The sequence below is a fragment of the Triticum aestivum genome, chromosome 2A (assembly GCF_018294505.1).
Source record: "Triticum aestivum cultivar Chinese Spring chromosome 2A, IWGSC CS RefSeq v2.1, whole genome shotgun sequence".
Lineage (NCBI taxonomy): Eukaryota > Viridiplantae > Streptophyta > Magnoliopsida > Poales > Poaceae > Triticum > Triticum aestivum.
Window position 1 is genome coordinate 554,657,812 of NC_057797.1, and position 22,571 is coordinate 554,680,382.

At 52.0% G+C, this 22,571-nt stretch overlaps 1 long non-coding RNA gene across 1 annotated transcript; it reads right to left on the reverse strand.

The window, feature by feature from the left end:
* Nucleotides 1-19,070: 19,070 nt before the first annotated feature.
* On the reverse strand, nucleotides 19,071-22,297 carry LOC123185546 (uncharacterized). Its single transcript, XR_006493429.1, has 5 exons — nucleotides 22,080-22,297; nucleotides 21,259-21,938; nucleotides 20,446-20,612; nucleotides 19,487-19,732; nucleotides 19,071-19,399 (listed from the first exon to the last, which is right to left on the reverse strand). It is a non-coding gene; the product is annotated as an uncharacterized lncRNA (long non-coding RNA).
* Between the last annotated feature and the right edge of the window lie 274 nt (nucleotides 22,298-22,571).

Below are 22,571 nucleotides of genomic sequence, written 5' to 3' on the forward strand. Positions count from 1 at the left end.
CCCTGCGAGGAATCGAAGCAACACCCCGCGGGGGCATGTAAGGCGTCTACCATGTCTTTTATGAATATTATATCCTTAATATGAATCAATGTGAGGTGATTGTCCTATCTCAGCTCGTCTCCCCCTTTCTATCCTCACGAGGACTTGGCGCTCTACGCTGACAGGTCCCAGTCCCCAGGCAGGCTTCAGACGTTGCTGGTATGCCAGGTCACGATGTCGTGGTCAAGGCCAGGAGGTGTGCGGCCCGAGGTCCGGTTAGAGCCCCCGAGTCGCGATGCTCGGGGGTGAAAGTGCGTTATATTGACTAGAGGGGGGTGAATAGGCAATTTTTATGGAAGTCTTCAAAACATGGGAGTTATGAAGATAAACAGCAAAGATTATGCCTATTACTATGCAGCGGAAGTTAGATTACACTAGGCCAGCCATGGTCAAGTATTCAATAGAGTAAAAGCACAATGACAAACAGCTGCAGTGTAATAAGGATCAGGTAGGAAGAAGTTATGAAGCCAAACAGATCATACATTCACGTTGTGAAGACAAAAGATAGAGCAAGCATGCAATGGCTTCACAATGAGTAATAGTAAGAAAAAGGAAGTGAAGATGAAACCAGTGACTCGTTGAAGACAATGATGTGTTGGACCAGTTCCAGTTGCTGTGACAATTGTACGTCTGGTTGGAGCGGCTAGGTATTTAAACCTTAGGACACACAGTCCCGGACACCCAGTCCTGAACACGCAGCTCAGGACACCAAGTCCTCACCGTATTCTCCTTGAGCTAAGGTCACATAGTCCTCGCCCAATCACTCTGGTAAGTCTTCAAGGTAGACTCCCAAACCTTCACAAACTTTGTTCACTGGCAATCCACAATGTCTCTTGGATGCTCTGAACGCGACGCCTAACCGTCTGGAGGATTCACAGTCCTCAAGTGTAATAAGTCTTCAGATCACACAGACAGGAAGACTTAAGTGATGCCCAATGTTCTCTGGCTCTGGGTGGTTAGGGCTTTTTCTCCTTGCTAGGAATTTTCTCTCAAAGGCTTCAAGGTGGGTTGCTCTCAAACGACAAAAGCCGTGCACTGAAATCTGAGCAGCCAACCATTATGGTTGTAGGGGGTGAGCTATTTATAGCCACTTGGCAACCCGACCTGATTAGTCCGAAATGACCCTGGGTCACTAAGGAACTGACACGTGTCTCAACGGTCAGATTTCAAACTCTCATGGCAACTTTACTTGGGCTACAAGCAAAGCTGACTTGTCCGGCTCTGGACAAGATTTGCTCTCATTGTCTCCACTCGAAGACATAGGTTTTTGATTTAGGCATCACTTCAGTCATTCTGACTGGTTCTCCTGGACCCCACTTAACAGTGTAGTGGTTCCTATGACTCAACACAAAAGAAAAAGAACTACGAAAGATCTAAGTCTTCGAGATCCATAGGCTTCATAACATGTCTTCTTTTGTCATAGTCTTCAATGTGAATATCTTCATATACCACCTTTGGCTTCAATGTCTTCATACATTTTTAGGGGTCATCTCTGGTAGTAAAACCGAATCAATGAGGGACTTCTACCTGTGTTATCCTGAAATTCTCACAAACACAATAGTCTCTCAACTAGGTTTGTCGTCAATACTCCAAAACCAACTAGGGGTGGCACTAGATGCACTTACAGGGGGGTCCCCTTTAGCGCTCAATCAGCCCTCACTGGGCGAGAAAGGAAGGCAACATCGCCATGACAGAGCCGCACTGGGCAAGGGTTTTTGCGCTGCGTTGGTTCAACTCCTGTAAGGGCGTGACATATCTCTTGAGTCTGGTGTAGTTCCTCGACGAAGCGCCTGGCCCGAGCGGTGGCAGCTGAGGCGCTGCTGGGTTAGGTCCTCGCGAGCTTCTTCCCACGCCCCCGCACTTTCCTTAATGCTCTACGTCCTCAGGTCCCGGCCCTCGAGCGAGCTCAGCCGCCGCTGGTATGACAGGTCGCGATGCCGTGGGTCAAGGCCAGGGTGTGAGGGCTGGAGAGCCAGTAGGAGCCCATGAGTCGTGATGCTCAGGCGCCCCCCTTTTAACGTGCAAGCGGTCCGTGCCGGAGAGAGGGAGAGACAGCTCGTGATGTCCCTAGCATTGCTCCTGGAGTAGGTCCTGCACACCAATCATGAAGAGAAACAAGACCTATCGTTACGGTTGCCAGCCAACCTTTGTCGCTCTGGGGAAGTGATTGGGGCACTGAGGGCCTGGTGAGGTGGCGCCTTGCAGGGTTGCCGCAGCCAGAACTCGACCACTCAGATTTATCGGCGTTGCAGGGATGGACCCATGCGCAGATGTCGTGCCAGAGCGAGCAGCTCCATAGGTAGGCGTCAATTGAGCAGGCGATTAGGTCGGGTGTGTTAAGCACGCATGAGGAAATTCATATAAATATACGCGATAAAAGCAAATGCCGCTGGGCCAGGCCCGAGCAGCTCGGGGATGATGCAGCCCGAGGGGCGCCCCCAACAAGGTAAGTAAAGAGCATAAGCAAAACGGATACATGCCGTAGGGACGGACCCATGCGGCCTAGGAATGATGCGGCCCTGTGGGCGCTCCCAGCCAAGAATGGAACTTAGAAAGGTGTCACCTGGTGCCGTTGAAGATGGAGTGATGTTGAAGAAGCGGGCGATGTGCGATGAAGACGTCGATCCTCACGAGCCCCCAGGCCCAGGAGCCTCGGGAGACTCCGGGGGCACTGGTGGGTATCTGAGAGCCATCTCCATCTCCGCCAGGACCACACGATGCCTGACCTCCCAAGCCTCCAGAATGCTCCTCAGCAGGCGCTGATGAGCAGCGACCGCGTTCGGCGGGCCGAAAGGCATGCAAACATAGCTGTGAGGTGGACCCTCGCAACGCCCCACGAGTGAAGGCCAGAGGCGCTCCTGAGACGCGGCTCGGTTGAGCCCTGACACGTCGATGCAGACATGCAGCCCACCATCCTCACCTGGATGTGGGGCTATGGCGGGCGAGCGGCGGCTGCCGCGCATGACTCTCGACTCCTGTAGCTCCTGGGTGTTCCTTGCAATGAACTCCTGAGGGTTCGGTCTTCCTTGCCTTGTATCTTCCTGAGGGAAACGTACCTGGAAGCACCCCTCCAAGTGGTGCCCGAGCGCCTCCCTCACGACCTTGGAAAAGTCGGTGGCTCTCCAAGAAAGAGCCCTCGAGGCCTGCCTGAGGAGGGCACTGGGCGCGCCTTCCTATGCAACAGAGGGTGGCGCTCCCTGATTGGGCGCAAATCCTGACGCAACACCTCCGGAGGCGCCTGCCTCCTTATGGCTTGGGTCAGGCGAAACCTTCTTCTTCTTAAGTGTCACCTCGGGAAGCCTTCCGTTCCTGTGGTCCGGGTCTTCGATTGCCGCGGTTTGGAATGGGCGCTCAAGTGAACACACTGCATCCCTTTCTTCACAGGGTATGGTGATGACTCAACCGCTTCCTGGCATCTTGAGGACATTGTACCCATGGTGAGTCACTGCCATGAACTTGGCCAGGGCCGGGTACCCGAGGATGGCGTTGTATGGCAGACAGATGTGGGCGACATCGAAGTCGATGAGCTTGGTGCGGTAGTTGTTGTGCTGTCCGAAGGTGACTGGAAGGCAAACCTGCCCTATGGGAACAGTGGAACCATCAGTGACTCCTGAGAAGGGCTTGGTTGGCTAGAGCTGATCGTACAGCACTTGGAGATTGTCGAACGTCTCGACGGACAGGACGTTGAGTCCTGCTCCGCCATCAATGAGGGTCCTGGTGACCTGCACATTGCTGATGACTGGGGAGCAAAGCATTGGGAGGACTTCGGTCATTGCCGTGCACTTGAGCTAATCCACTGAGCTGAACGTGATAGCACACGCACACCACCTGAGAGGGCGCGTGGCCTCAAGCATGGGGAGGCTGCATTCACCTCGCAGGAAAACTGCTTGAAGATGCGCTGTGAGGCCGGGGCCTACACGCCACCCAAGATGCAAGCGATTGCGCGCGGCTCCTAGAAGCCCCCAGCCCCCTCGTCTTGATGTTGGTCTTCGTTCCTCCTTGGCGGTGGCGGCAGAGGAGGAAGGCCTATGTTGCCATACGGGCGATCCTCACGAGGCTGATCTCTCCAGCCTCCCTCGCGAGGCTGGTCCTGCCAGCGATCCTCGCGAGGCCGGTCACGCCACCCTTGGCGAGGGCCACGGTCTTCCCATCGTCCGCCACCTCTTCCTCCTCCTCGGCCATAGCCCCTGTCGTTGCGCTCGGGGCGTCGGCCGACACGTCCATCTCTCATGGCCCTGAGCTCTTGACATTCGTTGGTGTTGTGGGTGTGGAGGTCGTGGTACACGTAGTACTGGCTGCCCTTAGATGACTCAGGCTGATCCCTGCCTCGCTTGGTGTCTGGCTCCACTGCAAGTAGGGCAGCCCCCTTGCACTTCATGTCCTTGGCCTTGGGCTTCTTCTCTTCTGGGTCAGCGGCCGGGAGTTCGAGGAGGGAAAGGCACCCTTCCTCAGCCCTGGCGCACTTGGTTGCCAAGTGGAACAGCTCCAGGGATGTGCACAGGTCTTCATGGATTGCTAGCTCCTCCTTCATCTTGATGTCGCGTACGCCATCGGAGAAGGCCGAGATGATGGCTTCTTCAGTCACCTTGGGGATCTTGAGGCGAGCGTTGTTGAAGCGTTGGATGTATTTCTATAGGGTTTCCCCTTGCTGCTGCTCGATGCGACGCAGATCGCTCATGGCCGGGGGCCGGTCGCGAGTGCCCTGGAAGTTGGCGACGAAGCGAGTGCGCATCTCATCCCAGGAGGAGATCGTGCCAGGAGCTAGGTTCAGGAGCCAGGTGCGGGCCCCGTCCTTGAGCGCCATAGGCAACTAGTTCGCCATGACCCTTTCGTCTCCGTTGGCGGCTTTGATGCATAGCTCGTAGAGCTGTAGGAACTCTGTGGGGTCCGTCGTGCCATCGTAACGAGGGGGCAGGTCAGGCTTGAATTTGCCTGGCCAGGTGATGCCGCGTAGCTCGGGGGTGAGGCCGCGGCAGCCTGCCGTGGCCACCGGTGCCTTTTGGTGGTGCTGGGCTTGTTCCTGGGGATTACCGCACACCACCGCTTGGAGCAGCGCGGGGTCTTGGCGTGGAGGTGCAGGGACGCAATCTTGGCGCACCGGCGCTGGGAGCGCGCGAGCACCTTCTTGGGGACGAGGGATCTCTTGGCAGCTCCTTTCTTGCTGCACACGCGCCGAACACGGAGGGTCTCGCCCTAGGGCTACGCGCCTTGGAGCCAGGGCGCCTTCTTGGGGAGGAGGTGGTGGAGGCGCCTCCTGATCCCCGCCTCCTGTGCGGAATGGAGGGTGAGGCAGCGAGAGGGACGACAAGGGGGAGCCCCCTGCGGCGCTGACGAGCTCGGTGATGCGGGTGAGCCCGTCCTTGTAGTGGTCGTCGACGGGGCGGTAGTGCAATAGCTCTCTTGCCAGGAGCAGCGCGGCGTGCGCGTCCATGGGGGCGCGACGGCCGTGGGACGACGAAGCAGCTAGAGTCAGCGACGGTGTGGCGGTGCGGCCCTCCCGCCGTACCGAAGGATGCTGGGAAGAGGCCTACTGCTCGTTCCCCATCGGGTCGGTGGCGGCGTTGGCGGCAGGAGACGGGGAACGACGAGGACGTCCGCCGACGGGCGCCGTCTGGGCGACGCGGGTGGCGAGAGCAGCCCGGCGCTCGGCGCGAGCCCGACGAGCGTCAGCCATGGACACGACGGAAGATCGTACGCGAACAGCGGAAGAAAGATTCCGGCGCACCACTACCTGGCACGCCAAATGTCGGATTTCGGGTTCCGGTAGACCCTTGAGGTTCGAACACTGGAGTGCGCACGGAGAACTCTCCCCTACCGATCTACGTCCATTCTCCTCGCGTGATTTGAGCTGGAAACAACGAACAACACGAGGGACACAAGGTTTATACTGGTTCGGGCCACCGTTGTGGTGTAATACCCTACTCCACTGTGTGGTGTGGTGGATTGCCTCAGGGGCTGATGATGAACTGTACAAGGGAAGAACAGCCTCGCGAGAGGTGTTCTTGAGCTGGTGCGATGAACTGCTTGGGCGAGTTCAGTCGCCTCTCTCTTTCTCTCTATCTCTCTTTTTCGGTCCCTCCTTCTCTCTCCTCCATTCTATGGTGGCTAGCTCTATTTATAGAGGCCCTGGGCCTCTCCCCAAATAATGAGCGGGAAGGGCGCCAACAATTCCCCATTTTGAAGGGGAACATCTAGTACAAGTTATCCTGACCAAAGGTGGTCTTCGGCTGCCAAAAGCAGTGGTGATGACGCTGTCTTGGGCTCCACGGTGACCTCCGTCCTACCGCTCTGCTGGTCTTGGTCTCGTTGCACTGGAATGGTAACCTTTGCCCGGTGCCTTGGCCTGTGCTTGCCCCCTTTGCACCAAAGGGGAAACAAGGACACTACACAGGCCAGTGCCCACCTGGTCTCGATCATCATGGCTTGCGTCACGGGCTCCTCGTGAGGTACCCCTGCCTTGATCTCTCTGCCTCCTCGTGAGCCTGCCTGATGAGGCTGCCTCTGAGGAAGCTTCCGGTCATCCGCCCCGCGAGGCTTGGCCCCTCGCGAGGGTCTTGAGCTTGAGCTGATGAAGATGGGCCGCGCTGGGCTCCCACTTGAGCCACGCAGCAGGCCGCAGGCAGGCAAGTCTGGGGACCCCCGTTCCTAGAACACCGACATAGTGTTATGCGGTTTGACCGATAAAGATCTTCGTAGAATATATAGGAACCAATATGAGCTTCCAGGTTCCGCTATTGGTTATTGACCGGAGACATGTCTCGGTCATGTCTACATAGTTCTCGAACACGCAGGGTCCGCACGCTTAAAGTTCTGTGACGATCGGTATTATGAGTTTGTGTGATTTGATGTACCGAAGGTAGTTCGGAGTCTCGGATAAGATCGGGGACATGACGATGAGTCTCAAAATGGTCGAGACGTAAATATTGATATATTGGACGACTATATTCGGACATTGGAAAGGTTCCGAGTGATTCGAGTATTTTTTGGAGTACCGGGGAGTTACAGGAATACGGGAGTACATATAGGCCTTAGTGGGTTTTAAAGGAAAAAGAGGAGAAGCCACGAGGGCAGGCCGCGCGCCCCCCATGGGCCTAGTCCGAATTGAACTAGCGGAGGGGTGCACCCCCTCTTTCCTTCTCCCCCCTCTCCTTCCTTTCCCCTACTAGTAGGACTAGGAAAGGAGGAATCCTAGTCCTACTAGGAGGAGGATTCCTCCCTCCTTTGGTGTGCCTATAGAGGTCAGCCGACCTCCCCTTGCTCCTTTATATACGGGGATAGCGGGGCACCCCAAGACAAACAAGTTGATTGTTCCAAGCCGTGTGCGGTGCCCCCTCCACCATAATCCACCTCGATCACATTGTAGCGGTGCTTAGGCGAAGCCCTGCGTCGGTAGCAACATCATCACCATCAACACGCCGTCGTGCTGAACGTGTGCTGAACTCGGAGGTGCCGTGTGTTTGGTACTTGGATCGGTCGGATCATGAAGACGTTCAACTACATCAACCGTGTTCTCATAACGCTTCCGCTTACGGTCTACGAGGGTACGTGGATGATACTCTTCCCTCTCGTTGCTATGCATCACCATGATCTTGCGTGTGCGTAGGAAATTTTTGAAATTACTACGTTCCCCAACAGATACGGCCCTGGGGACGCCCTCAGTTGTTTATCACCAGCACGGAGCATAGCGCTTCCGCACTTGCATGGGCATAGCCACTCCTCGGCAGTGTCGACTGCCAGTGCGGAGCATGGTGCTTCCACTGGTGCGTGGGTGAGGGCTCCCTTTGAGTGGAGCCCCCGGGGCGTGTACAGCCCCGCCCTGACACGTGACTTGCACGGCAGGCTAGAAGAGGTGTTTCTGGGCACTCGTGAGCCAGAGCGGGACTCACAAGGCCCTGCCTCAAGGCGGTTGCCCCTGTTCTTGGTTCTTGTTGACTGCAGTGGTCCTGCGAGATGGTTAGACAACCTGCGCCGAACAAATCTCCTGAGGCTATGGCATGAGAAGTCCAAGCACCAACGACCCTAGGATGTGACGTGAACGGGACCGGCCCGCCAGACAGAGCTCGGCCGTTGGATTTATCGAGGCTGCAGGGACGGACCCGCGCATAGACACCGTGCCTAGCCTTCTTATGTGAAGGATCCTGAAGAAAGACGATCGACGCGTGACTCCCATGGTGGGTGACAATCAAGCAGGTAGTGACCATAAATAACTCATGCATGGAGAGAAAACTAGCTTAGGTAAATGCAAGAACGACACATGCCACTGGGTCGGACCCGAGCGGCCTGGGGATGATGTAGGCCGAGGGGCATCCCCAGCAGGGTAAACTAAAGATGCAAGAGGATACACGCCGCAGGGACAGGCCAATGCGACCTGGGAATAATGCAGCCCGAGTTGTGCTCCCAGCTGAATGAACTTGGAAAATGTCACATGGTTTCATTCTCGAAGGAGCGTTGGGGTAGCTGAAGGTGCACATTGAAGAAGCCACTCCTCACGAGTCGTCGAGACCCTGAGTGAGGGAGTCCTGGATTAGGGGGTCTCCGGACAGCTAGACTATATCCTGTGGCCGAACTATTGGACTATGAAGATACAAGATTGAAGACTTCGTCTCATGTCCGGATGGGACTCTACTTGGCGTGGAAGGCAAGCTAGGCAGTACGGATATGGATATCTCCTCCTTTGTAACCGACCTTGTATAACCCTAGCCCCCTCCGGTGTTTATATAAACCGGAGGGTTTTAGTCCATAGGACAATATACAATCATACCATAGGCTAGCTTCTAGGGTTTAGCCTCTCCGATCTCGTGGTAGATAAACTCTTGTAATACTCATATCATCAAGAATAAATCAAGCAGGACGTAGGGTTTTAGATCCATCAAGAGGGCCCGAACTTGGGTAAAACATCGTGTCCCCTGCCTCCTATTACCATCCGCCTTAGACACACAGTTCGGGACCCCCTACCCGAGATCCACCGGTTTTGACACCGACATTGGTGCTTTCATTGAGAGTTCCTCTTTGTCGTCGCCGTTAGGCTTGATGGCTCCTACGATCATCGATAGCGATGCAGTCCAGTGTGAGACCTTTCTCCCCGGACAGATCTTTGTGTTCGGCGGCTTCGCACTGTGGGCCAACTCGCTTGGCCATCTGGAGCAGATCGAAAGTTACGCCCCTGGCCACCAGGTCAGGTTTGGAAGCTTAAACTACACGACCGATATCCGCGGAGACTTGATCTTCGACAGATTTGAGCCCCTACCTTGTGCGCTACGCGGTCACGATGAGTACGATTTAGCTCTACCATCAGACAGTGTTCAGAGAGCGCACTGGCAGCCGCTCCGACCCTCAATTCGGAGCCAGTTGTGCCATCCATGGACGGGTGGATAGACCCCGCCACGGAGGCCTTATCCTCAGCGGTGATCGAGCCGAATATCGACCTTACCCTTCACGAGATCCGTGTGGCCAAACTTCCAGATCCTTCTCCGGCCACGGACTCCGAACCTCCTGCGCCCGTTCCTATCGAATTCGATTGGGCGCCGATCATGGAGTTTACTGAACTCATTAAGGTCTCTCTCCTTGTCAGGAGAGTCCTGGCTGAACTACGTCCAGCAGGATTGGGATGCGGATGACGAAGAAATTCACCGCCCACCCACCACCGACTTAGTAGCCACTGTCGATGACTTAACTGACATGCTCGACTTCGACTCCGAAGACATCGATGGTATGGACGACGATGCAGGAGGCGAAGAGGAACCACTGCCCACAGGGCACTGGACAGCCACCTCATCATATGACATATACATGGTGGACACACCCAAAGAAGGCAATGGCGACGGGACCGCGGAGGATGACCCCTCCAAGAAGCAACCCAAGCGCCGGCGTCATCGGCGCCGCTCTAAGTCTCGCCAAGGCAGAAGCGGTGATACCGGTACCGGAGATAATAGCACTCCAGACAGTGCCGAAGACAACAACAATCCCCTCCAGCAAGATTTAGAGCAGGAGGATGGAGAAGCCAGCCCTCCCGAGAGAGCGGCAGATGGAGAGGCAAAGGATGATAATTACATGCCTCCCTCCGAAGACGAGGCAAGCCTCGACGATGACGAATTCGTCGTGCCAGAGGATCCTGTCGAGCAAGAGCGCTTCAAGCACCGGCTTATAGCCACGTCAAATAGCCTTAAGAAAAAGCAGCAGCAGCTTCAAGCTGATCAAGATTTGCTAGCTGACAGATGGACTGAAGTCCTGGCGGCCGAGGAATATAAACTCGAACGCCCCTCCAAGAGTTACCCAAAATGCAGGTTGCTACCCCGACTGGAGGAGGAAGCACCGAACCTACATCCCCAACGTATGACGCGGCTGATCGGCCACCTCGTGGCCGCGATAGAGAGGCATTCCATCCAAAGGCTCAGCCCACACCCCGACGCCATTCAAATAAAAAGGCAAGGGGAAATACGCCAGACCTGTGAGACATATTGGAGGACAAAGCAAAACATGCAAGATCGATCTACGGATCACGAGGGCACGCCACTATGCGAGACGATAATCGTCACGCCGGATACAGTAAAAGTAAGTCCGGCCGGGCTGAACACAGCGGGCAAGACTCACTTGAGCTGCGTTGCGATATAGCCCAGTACAGAGGCGCCGCACACCCCTTATGCTTCACAGACGAAGTAATGGATCATCAAATCCCAGAGGGTTTCAAACCCATAAATATAGAAGCATACGATGGCACAACAGATCATGCGGTATGGATCAAGGATTTCCTCCTGCACATCCACATGGCCTGCGGTGATGACCTACATGCCATCAAATACCTCCCACTCAAACTCAAAGGACCAGCTCGGCATTGGCTCAACAACTTGCCAGCAGAGTCCATTGGCTATTAGGAAGATCTGGAAGCCACATTCCTCGACAACTTTCAGTGCACTTATGTGCGACCACCAGATGCCGATGACTTGAGCCACATAATTCAGCAGCCAGAGGAATCGGCCAGGAAATTCTGGACAAGTTTCGTAACAAAGAAAAATCAAATCGTCGACTGTCCGGATGCAGAAGCCCTAGCAGCTTTTAAGCACCTTGGCCAGGAAAAGCCGAAATCTGTGGCAGCCCTCACGACACTCATGACCCGCTTTTGTGCGGGAGAGGACAGCTGGTTGGCTTGCAGCAATAACATATCAAAGAACCATGGTACTTCGGATACCAAGGACGGCAACGGCAGGTCACATCGCAACAAACATAAGCGCCGCATTAACAGTAACAATACCGAGGATACGACAGTCAATGCCTGATTCAAAGGCTCTAAACCCGGTCAGCAGAAAAAGCCATTCAAAAGAAGCACTCCGGGCCCGTCCAGTTTGGACTGTATACTCGATCGCTCGTGTCAAATACACGGCACCCCCGACAAGCCAGCCAACCACACCAACAGGGATTGCTGGGTGTTCAAGCAGGCCGCAAGTTAAATGCCGAAAACAAAGATAAGGAGTCACATAGCGATGACGAGGAGGAGCCCCGGCAGCCGAACACCGGAGGACAAAAGAGGTTCCCCCCACAAGTGCGGACGGTGAACATGATATACGCAACCCACATCCCCAAGAGGGAGTGGAAGCGTGCGCTCAGGGACGTATATGCATTGGAGCCAGTCGCCCCAAAGTTCAACCCATGGTCCTCCTGTCCGATCACCTTCGATCGCAGGGACCACCCCACTAGTATCCGTCATGGCAGATTCCCTGCACTGGTCCTAGACCCAATCATTGACGGATTTCACCTCACTCGAGTCCTTATGGATGGCGGGAGCAGCCTGAACCTGCTTTATCAGGACACAGTGCGCAAAATGGGTATAGACCCCTCAAGGATCAAACCCACAAAAACGACCTTCAAAGGTGTCAGACCAGGTGTAGAGGCCCATTGCACATGCTCAGTCACACTGGAAGTGGTCTTCGGATCCTCGGATAACTTCTGAAGCGAAGTGCTAATCTTCGATATAGTCCCGTTCCTCAGTGGCTACCATGCACTGCTCGGGCGAACCGCATTTGCGAGATTCAATGCGGTACCGCATTATGCATATCTCAAGCTTAAGATGCCAGGACCTCGGGGGGTCATCACAGTCAATGGAAACACAGAGCGCTCTCTCCGCACGGAGGAGCACACTGCGGCCCTCGCAGCAGAAGCGCAAAGCGGCCTCTTAAGGCAATCCACTAGTTCGGCGATTAAGGACCCATACACCTTCAAGCGCGCCCAGAGTAACCAGCAACAGGACCGCCTGGCACGTTCCGAGCTCGCATAGCAATGCGGCCCCCACCCCGGTCCCAGCCAAACGACGAAATCCGTGCCACGCGTACATAATTACGCATTAAAAATACCATGGGCAGAGATGGGGAGGGGGCATGACTACTACACACTCCAAGACGCGGCTTAAACCGCACGAGGGGCTTCCCGCTTTGTTATTTTTCTCTTTCAGCACTTTAATCTCTGGAAACCCTGTCCGGCAGCATGATTGCCGAACACATGATGCAGCAACCAAGGAGGCAGAAAGCTACGTCACATCACGGAACTCCCAGGTGGATTACGATAACGAGTGAAATACTTGCTTTAATACTATTCCTCAGCTTGCCCTTCGAAGGGACATGTCAAATAGTCCTACTTTTTGCTTATCGCACTACTTGTATCATTCTGCTTTAACGCACCTTTTTGAATAAACAATGCATAGCATTAAGACTATTATTGCATTCTTCCTTTATATATATATATATATATATATATATATTCATTCATTACATCTAGCACCCGTACACTCTAGTACGGCCAATACGCTAGGCGCTTAAGCATACCCCATAATACGGCGTGAGATGTCCGAACACTTTCGACTATGCGGCACCCCGAACTTATAGCATTATATGCATCAACTCCAAATCATGTCTTGGGTCAATAGTTGGGTTTGCCCGGCTCCCATGTTTTGGTACCTTATGTTCCGCTATATCGGCTAAGGTAGCACTTGGAGAACTACTGCGATTGTGCCCAGGTTCTGCTGGGCTAAGCACCTCAATAGAGAAAGCTAAAACTAACTGTCATGATAAGGCGAGAGACTGGTCGATGTTCGAGAGGTTTCAAGTCCCTAAAGACTTATGCCGCTTAGAGCGAGGAGTCGGCCCTATCCGGCTTAAGGCGTCTATAGCGCCCCGAATTCAGCCTTCCGAATACTAGGGGCTTCGCCGAAATTTAATATTATAGAATCTATGGCTAAGTGAGAGTGATAACGCATTATAGTCTGATTTCCTTGTTCGTTGTGCTGAGCACCTCCCTCGAAGGACCCAAAAATGGGAACAAGAGTGCTCAGGTTTATCCCGAACACCCCAGCACTCGTAGCGTGGGGGCAGAAGCCAACGACTAGCCATCTCTCAGATTTGATAAACAGCCAAACAGAAGGTAATATTTTAAATTCAAACAAGCGTTGCATAGCGCATATGAACAAGTTTTCATAATACAGGATTACATGAGCAAGTTTATTCAAATACTACATCTTTCGCACACTTGTCCGCTACAAGACGGGCACCCTTCAGGACACCCTCATAGTACATCTCGGGATGGCGATGCTCCTTGCCCTGCGGCGGCCCTTCCCTCACTAGCTTCACGGCGTCCATCTTGGCCCAGTTCACCTTCGCACATGCGAAAGCCCGGCGTGCACCTTCGATGCCGACGGACCGCTTGATGACTTCCAGCCGTGGGCAGGCATCCACAAGCTGCCTCACCAGGCCGAAGTAGCTGTTGGGAATTGCGTCGCCAGGCCACATCCGGACTATAAAGCCCTTCATGGCCTGTTCGACCGCCTTGTGCAGCTCGACCAGTTGCTTCAGCTGGTCGCTCAGAGGCATCGGGTGTTCGGTCCCAGTATACTGAAACCAGAATAGCTTCTCCGTTGAGCTTCCCTCCTCGGCCTGGTAAAACTGTGCGGCATCCGACACGCTGCGTGGGAAATCTGCGAATGCTCCTAGAGAGCTCCGGACTTGGGTAAGTAACAAGTAATTTACTTTCACATGCTTGCTTTGCATATTGAATGCCTTACCCGCCGCTATCTTCTTCATCAAATCAATCTCCTGGAGGGCCTTTTGGGCTTCAGCCTTGGCACTCTTTGCACTCTCAAGGGCCGCAGCAAGCTCAGACTCTCGCGTCTTCAAGTCAAGCTCCAACGCCACGTGCTTCGTCATGAGAGCGTGGAGCTCTTGCTGCACCTCGCCCACCCGTGCCGCTTGTTTTTCCCGCTCGGTGGATTCCTGGGCCGTTTTGTTTTCAGCCTCGGATAGCGCTTGCTTCAAGGATGCCACTTCGGTTGTGGCCCCTGGCAAATTAAAGATGATCCTGTCATTTTGCAATCGCATACTTTTTGTATATATACATATCTATAGACTAGGTATAACTTACCTTTGTTCTCCTCGAGCTGCCTCTTAGCAAGGCCGAGCTCTTTCTCAGACCCCTCGAGGTCCTGCTTTAGTGCGGAGATCTCCGCAGTCAGTGCGGCAGAGGTTAGCAGCGAAGCCTGCATACGCATACAGACATACTAGTATTAGACTCCTGCAGATATTATTTGATCCTCTTTTCAGCTTTTCTTTGTGAACACCAAATAGAGCATCAGGGGCTACTGTCTATGCGGTAATAATTTTCCTATATTTCAAATACTTGCCTCAAAGCCTATTAGAAGGCTGGCACAGGCTTCAGTCAGTCCGCTCTTCGCGGACTGAACCTTCTGGATCACCGCACTCATAATAGTGTGGTGCTCTTCATCGATGGAAGCGCTACGAAGCGCTCCCAGCAGATTGTCCGGTGCCTTTGGATGGTCAGAGGTCACCGGCACGGGCGTCTTGCCCCTTTTGGAAGGAGGCCGCCTGCCCGAGTCCGGAACCACTGGAGGTTCCGACGCAGTGTTCGGCTGAAGGCCGAACTCAGAGCCCTCGGGAGCCTTACCCCCTCTGCTCCCGGAGTCTGGAAGGTCGCCTTGAGGCGCCTCCGGGACTGTCTCCCCTCGACCCGGTGCCTCTTGAGACAGTACCTCGGCATTGTCCGTAGGGCAAGGGGAGGTGGCAGTCGGAAGTGGATCGCTATCCATATCCGATGAGTCCAAGGAGCCGTCCAACGAAGATACGTCGATACGGGCTTGGGGAAGTCTACATAATCATATTCGGCGTTAGGAGAAGCAGTGCCAGAAAGGTATGCTATGAGTTACTCTGGTATCTGAATACTTACTACTTCGCCAGGGGCTTGGCCCTGAGCAGCCACTCATCTTCGTCTTCGGCAGCGGTGGGGCAGTCCGAAAGGAGAGTCCTTCCCTTCTTGGACCCTTCGCCCCCCCCCCCGGTTGGGGCGGCCTTCCTTTTCTAGTTTCCCCCGGCTGGAGGGGGAGCATCTTCATCTTCCTCCTCGTCTTCGTGGGAGCAGTGCGTCGCAGAGTCATCGGACGATGAGTCCGATACCACCTGGCACCGGGAACTCTTTCGAGTTCCCTTGGCCTTCTTCTTGGTCTTCTCCGGCACCTTGTAAGGAGCCGAAGTCAGCATCTCCGTCAGGAGAGCATCCACAGTGTCTTCGGGCAGAGGGGCCAGACAGTTGATCTTCTCCGATGCCCCCATCCAGTCCTGTCAAAGGCATGGGAGCTCAGACCCTGCACATGGTTAAGCTATGGGAAGTAAAAATCCTACCAGATTAACAAAACTTACCGGATTCGCAGGTCGCTTTGCGCTTAGCCCGCGATCCTCGGTGAGAGAGGGAGGGACCTCGGCGCCCTTGAACAACACCCTCCAGACATCTTTATGCATCGTGTCGAAGAGCTAGCTTAGAGTCTGGTGCCGGGCTGGGTCGAACTCCCATAAATTGAAATCCCGTTGTTGGCACGGGAGGATCCAGCGGAAGAGCATGACCTGGACTATGTTGACAAGCTTGAGCTTCTTGCTTGCCATATTCCGGATACATTTCTGGAGTCCGTCTAGCTCCACCGGTGCACCACAGGATAGGTCCTTCTCTTTCCAGGAGGTGAGCCGTGTGGGGATTCCGGATCGAAACTCGGGGGCCACCACCCAGTTGGTGTCGCACGGCTCGGTGATGTAGAACCACACCGATTGCCACCCCTTTATGGTCTCCACGAAGGAGCCTTCAATCCATATAACATTGGGCATCTTGCCCACCATGGCTCCGCCGCATTCCGCTTGTTGGCATCCCACCACCTTTGGCTTGATGTTGGAGGTCTTTAGCCACAGGCCGAAGTGGGGCCGGATGTGGAGGAAAGCCTCACACACGACGATGAACGCCGAAATGTTGAGGATGAAGTTTGGGGCAAGATCATGAAAGTCCAGCCCGTAGTAGAACATAAGACCGAAGACGAATGGATGGAGGGGAAACCCCAGTCCGCGGAGGAAGTGGTGGAGGAAGACTACCCTCTCATGAGGTTCCGGGGTAGGGACGATCTGCCCTGCGGCGGGCAGCCGATGCGTGATATTTGCGGCTAAGTATCCGGCTCCGCGCAGCTTTTTGATGTGTCCCTCCGTGACAGAGGAAGCCATCCACTTGCCTCCCGCTCTGGACATGTTTGGAGAAGGTTGAGGAGAAGGATGTGCACTTGCTTGTTGGAGCTCGAGTGCACAATAATGGATGAGCAAGGAGGAAGAAGGCATGGGTAGAAAAAGGTTAAACTTTATCCCTTTATAACGGTGGCTGAAACTATGCGCCCCCACTAGCCTGGTAAAACTCGCTTATCCCCCAAGTGTCGTAATTGATGGCACGGTTGGGTTACCCACGCCTGTATTGAAGAGAATCCCGTAATAAGGGGGACACGATTTCTACTTTGACAAGACGTGTCAAGAGACTGCCTCGCATTATGTGCAGGGCTGGTTAAAGAAAAACGGTTCAAATGAATGCCGGGCCATGGCATGATGTCATGTTGCCAAAACGTGTCAGCAGATTAGATTTGTGGAAATATTATTCTCTCTACGGTGGTATGTGGAACTTATTTTGCAGGGTCGGACACTATCCTTGTATTCAAATTCTTCTGTGGTATAATCGGAGGAGGAACCCGCCTTGCAATGCTGAAGACAACACTGCGCGCCGGACTCATCGTCATTGAAGCCTGGTTCAGGGGCTACTGAGGGAATCCTGGATTAGGGGGTCTCCGGACAGCCAGACTATATCCTATGGCCGGACTATTGGACTATGAAGATACAAGATTGAAGACTTCGTCTTGTGTCCAGATGGGACTCTACTTGGCATGGATGGCAAGCTAGGCAGTACGGATATGGATATCTCCTCCTTTGTAACCGACCTTGTGTAACCCTAGCCCCCTCCAGTGTCTATATAAACCGGAGGGTTTTAGTCCATAGGACAATATACAATCATACCATAGGCTAGCTTCTAGGGTTTAGCCTCTCCGATCTCGTGGTAGATCTACTCTTGTAATACTCATATAATCAAGAATAAATCAAGCAGGACGTAGGGTTTTACCTCCATCAAGAGGGCCCGAACCTAGGTAACACATCATGTCCCCTGCCTCCTGTTACCATCCACCTTAGACGCACAGTTCGGGACCCCCTACCCGAGATCCGCCGGTTTTGACACTGACACTGAGCCTTGGGAGGCTCTGGGGCCTCAGGTGGCCTCCTGAGGACCCTCTCCATCTCCGGCAGGACCGCGTGATGCATGGCTTCCTGGGTTGCAGGATGCTTCGTAGATTGCACTGGAAGGCGGCTGCCACGCTTGGCAGGCCGAACGACATGGGCACGTAGCTGTGAGGTGGACCCTCACACTAGCCAGCACGCGAAGGCCAAAAATGCTCCTGAGATGCAGCCCTGTTGAGCCCTGGGATGTCAACGCAGACGCGCAGCTCGCCACCCTCGCCCGGGTGGGGAGCTACACCAGGTGGGCGGCAGTCGCCGCGTATTGCCCTTGCTTCCTGAAGCTCCTGGGTTGCCTTGACGATGAACTCCTGAGCGCTGGGCGCTCCTTGCCCGGTGCCCTCTTGAGGGAAACGTGTCGCGAAGCACGCCTCCGTGTGGTGCCCGAGCGCCTCCCTCGTGATGTTGGCCAGGTCAGAGGCCCTCCAGAGGAGAGCCCTCGAGTCCTGCCTGAGGAGGGCGTCGGGCGCACCTTCCTATGCGAGGGAGGGAGGCGCCCCAGGCGCGGGCACCGATCCTGAGCTGGCACCGCTAGAGGCGCCGTTCCCCTGAGGCCTAGTGCGGAGTAGCTTCTTCTTCTTCTTGGGGTTGACCTTAGGAGGGTACTGCGCACCTATGCTGTCAAGATCTTTGATTGCTGCAGCTTGGAAGGCGCGCTCGAGGGGCATCTCTTTCTTCGTAGGGGACTGTGATGATTCTGCCACTTCCCGGCATCTTGAGGACATTGTAGCCATGGTGGGTCACTACCATGAATTTGGCTAACGCTGGGTACCCGAGGATGGCATTGTACGACAAACGGATGTGGGCGACGTCGAAGTCGACGAGCTCGGTGTGGTAGTTGTCACGCTGACCGAAGGTGACAGGGAGACGAACTTGCCCTATCGGGGTGGTGGAGCCGTCGGTCACTCCTGAGAAAGGCTTGGTAGGCTGAAGCTGATCGTATGGCACTTGAAGGATGTCGAACGTCTCGACGGACAAGACGCTGAGCCTTGCGCCGCTGTCGATGAGGGTCTTGGTGACTTCACTACAACATGAACCCCCCTATAGCAACGCTTGTTTCCGTATCTAAAAGTCCATATATGCGTTGTTAGTTTCTTTACCAACGGTTTGGGATGTGTAGCCTTATCCAGTGTTGCTAACGCATATTACAACGCTTATACTACCGTTGGTAAAAGGGACCGTTGCAAGAATTCGACACATAAAACTGATTCGTTCAACACTATTATATGTTGTTGCTTAATGTACAGAATCAAAATCCCATTGCTTAGAGAAAGGCTTCAAGTCTTGGTACATATATAATGTTAATAATATTAATTTATATATATTGCCAGCTATTAAATGAATGCTACATGTAATGGTGATAATTATATATTTCAAGTGAACAAAAACAAGAGAATATACTCACACGAGGAAGAATCATATATTAGATAAAATTGTTGGATTACAACAGCGGATATTACACGAGGAACATCATCCAAATGTGATGCATAATCTAAATATTTTCTTGAGAACAAAACTCAAACCAAAAGCGTGCATCAACATCCCTGCAACTTAACTAAAACTTAACCGAGGAACATCATCCCTACAACTAAACTAAAATTGAAAGCATCCAACATCATCATCATCATCATCATCATCATCACCACCACCACCACCACCACCACCACCACCACCACCATCAGTATACTTGCCACGCACCCATATAATCATCCATTTATCTTTTGAATCTACGAACAAAAAACAAAATGAACTGTTAATAGACAATGCATTGACATGATTAATGTAGTGATAGATGAAGGATGTTAGTCACATACAAAGGTTGAAGGCCATGCAATCTTTGTTTTTTTCTGCATTACCAAGAGTAGCAGTTTTTGCGTCTTCGCACCAAATCTTAAGTTTTTGCGACTTCGCACCAAGATCCATATCGACATACACTGCCCAGAATTCATTTGAAAGTTCAGCACCATCAAGTTTAAATTTAGGTTCACAACTTACAACTGTAGAAAGAGCTACGTCTCTGTTTTGATTTTCAGGCTCTTCAAGAGTACTTTAGTTCCTGCCTGTTAGAAAAAAAATCAAAGTCATCATGGGATCAAATTGAAAGAATCGTAAAGGAATTACAAGAGCTTCATAAATGCTATTATAGTCATTCCATATGGAAAATGAAAGGAGAATAGTCCTAAGTAAGGCTGCTGAAACTACACATCAAAATTCTGTTTGTACATCGATCAAACTCCAACATATTGGAAACATAACATTATTAAAAAAATCAAATAACTTTCTGTGGTAATGTAATAGTAATTAGAGAACGTGTAATACATTTTGAAAATCTCGCAACTGGTTATTTTATTTCATGGATTCAGAAGAAGAAAAAAGATTGACACTATGGGATGATAAATCTGGAAACTCCAAATAAAATATTCCAAGGAATATTTAGAAGGGACCATATATCTATGTTTCTGTAGAAAGATGTGTTTTGGCTCGTGTAACACATAAAAGGTGGGCATTTTTTTTGGTGATATACAACAAATCCATTGAAATGCTCTACAGATAACACAAAAGAGATGACTGGTTTTCCTTTTAGATAACACAAAAGAAGTGACTGGTTTTTCCTTTTGGTCTATATCATTTTTACACTATATAATGCGAGGCAGACAACCATGCATATGTACACTATATAATGCGAGTGATAAGAAATTGTCCTAGAAATCAAATCTGCAGTCCAGTACATACGTGTATAAAATAGAACTGTATGAAGCCAATACCTACACACCTGGAGACATGGGATGCAGCCAAAGCGCTGATGAGAAGCACATTCAGCCATTATACGTCTACATTTGGGGCTCTCAACTTGATTATCCTCTTCATCGCCTGGCCTTTCGCCAGGTAATTTGTAATGATGTGCTCAGTGAGCTTCCTTTTTTTGCTACAGACCTTTTCCTATTATGTGAAAAGGAAGCATAGCAGTTAAGAGGTTACACGCTTTTACCATGAATCAGAGGCATACAGCATGAGTCTTTCCTTTAGTATATATTCCATTACATGAGAACGGAGATACATGTATGCAAGGCCATATTTTGTGCTTAACAAGATTAATAGAGACCGAACTTATCTTCTCACAATGTGTGCCTAGTAACTAAATGTGTATGTATAACATATATATGACAACATACAATTTAGTATCATGGATTCAGTCAACGAATTACAAAAATCAGATCTTAATTACATAACAGCTCTTCCTAAGCAAGTTCTAGCTCCATACACCAGATGCATGAACATTTCAAAATAAGCAACAAATATGTTCTTAATTATTTAGTACATCTATTTAACAAAAGAACGACATTGAAACAAACCAAGCAGAATTTTTTTTGAGGAAACAGGAACTTAGCATCATTTTTTTATCTCGCGTGTATTTTCAAATAAATACTTCTACAGTGCCACCTTGACCTCCTGATGCATATACCTCTAGGTCTTCAACAACACTATCCAGAAATTCCATTTGAACATAGTAGTTTGTGCTTTTAAGATGTGGATCACTGGGTGAGCATAAATTTGAAAGAACAGATCCAAGTAAGAAAACCTGTACCTTTGGCATGTAAGGAACATAGAGAAGTGCACTGAACAAATCATGTAATGCTCCAAAAGGACTTATCCACTTTCCAACAAAACTAGAAGTGGTGCTTGAGTTCGCTGTGCAGAACTACATCCACGCCTTAGGTGAATTGAATCACTTAGTTGCTTGTACAGCACCTACAAATCTTAGCCATCCAGGTAATATGTATCTTCAGATGTTTGAAACTAAAGAACGCGCATCATCAGCATCCCACATTACGAAATCCAGGCCGTACTTTCTCATCATATAGCAAGTAGAGGTCTGAATCTAAAGAAAGCACATCATCAGTATCTCCTAAAACAAAACTCTAGGATGTACGTCTCAGATTCCAGTAGCACAACACAACATAAAAATCCTCAAAAGCAAAAAATTACTCTCTTCTTGCTCCTTGCATACATGCGACCAGTCTGCAATAATTTCTACTCTCTGGCAATTTCACCAACAATAGTGGCTGCCCATTCAGCTACAAACTGCCTTTGATGTACGCCTTCCCCACTGCACAGGATTGCAGTTTGGTCGGGCATGGAATGTGAGATTGGAAGGATGCCCTCCTCAGCCAAGATGGCCTGTGGCGTCGTTCGAGCAATGAGATTAAATGAATGCAAAGAAGGGACCAGCAAGAGGCCGCCTGGATTGTTTTACATGGTTGACACCTGAATAGTGGAGAACAATTAGGAGGAGGAGCACCGGAGAAGGACGAACGAGTCTACAGATGCAGATGATGCATTGGTACTCCGAGGGTTTACATATGTGGAATGAGGGATGCGGTTGTGTGTGCTTGTTCATGGCCGTACCTTGGATCCACCATTGGTCGCAGGGGGAGCGGTGACGAGGGGCGCGCGTCGGGATGCAGGGCCGCAGGGGTGGTGACAAGGGACGGCGCGCCGGGACGGAGGGTCGCAGGGGAGTCGTGAGGGGCGGCGTGCTGGGATGCAGGTAGGTTGCAGCCGCGCAAAGGAGTGGCGGCGGCCGGCGTGGGAGGGCTGGAGATGAATAGGGGAGGCGGGGGAAAGGGAACGACCTAGATTAATTGTGAAAGCCAACTTGGGCTGGGCGGCTAGACAAAAGGCTGTGTTAGTGCATTGGGCTTTACTTGCTGCAGCAACAACGCATATGCTATAATACTTTATATCCGTATCTAACCTGAATTTTGCAATGCGTAATAAAAACATTGTAGGATATATGTTGCTTTATAGGGGATATCCTTGTAGTGCTTGGACATTGCTGATGACAGGTGAACAGAGCATCGGGAGGACGCTGGTGGTCGCCGCGCATTTGAGTTGGTC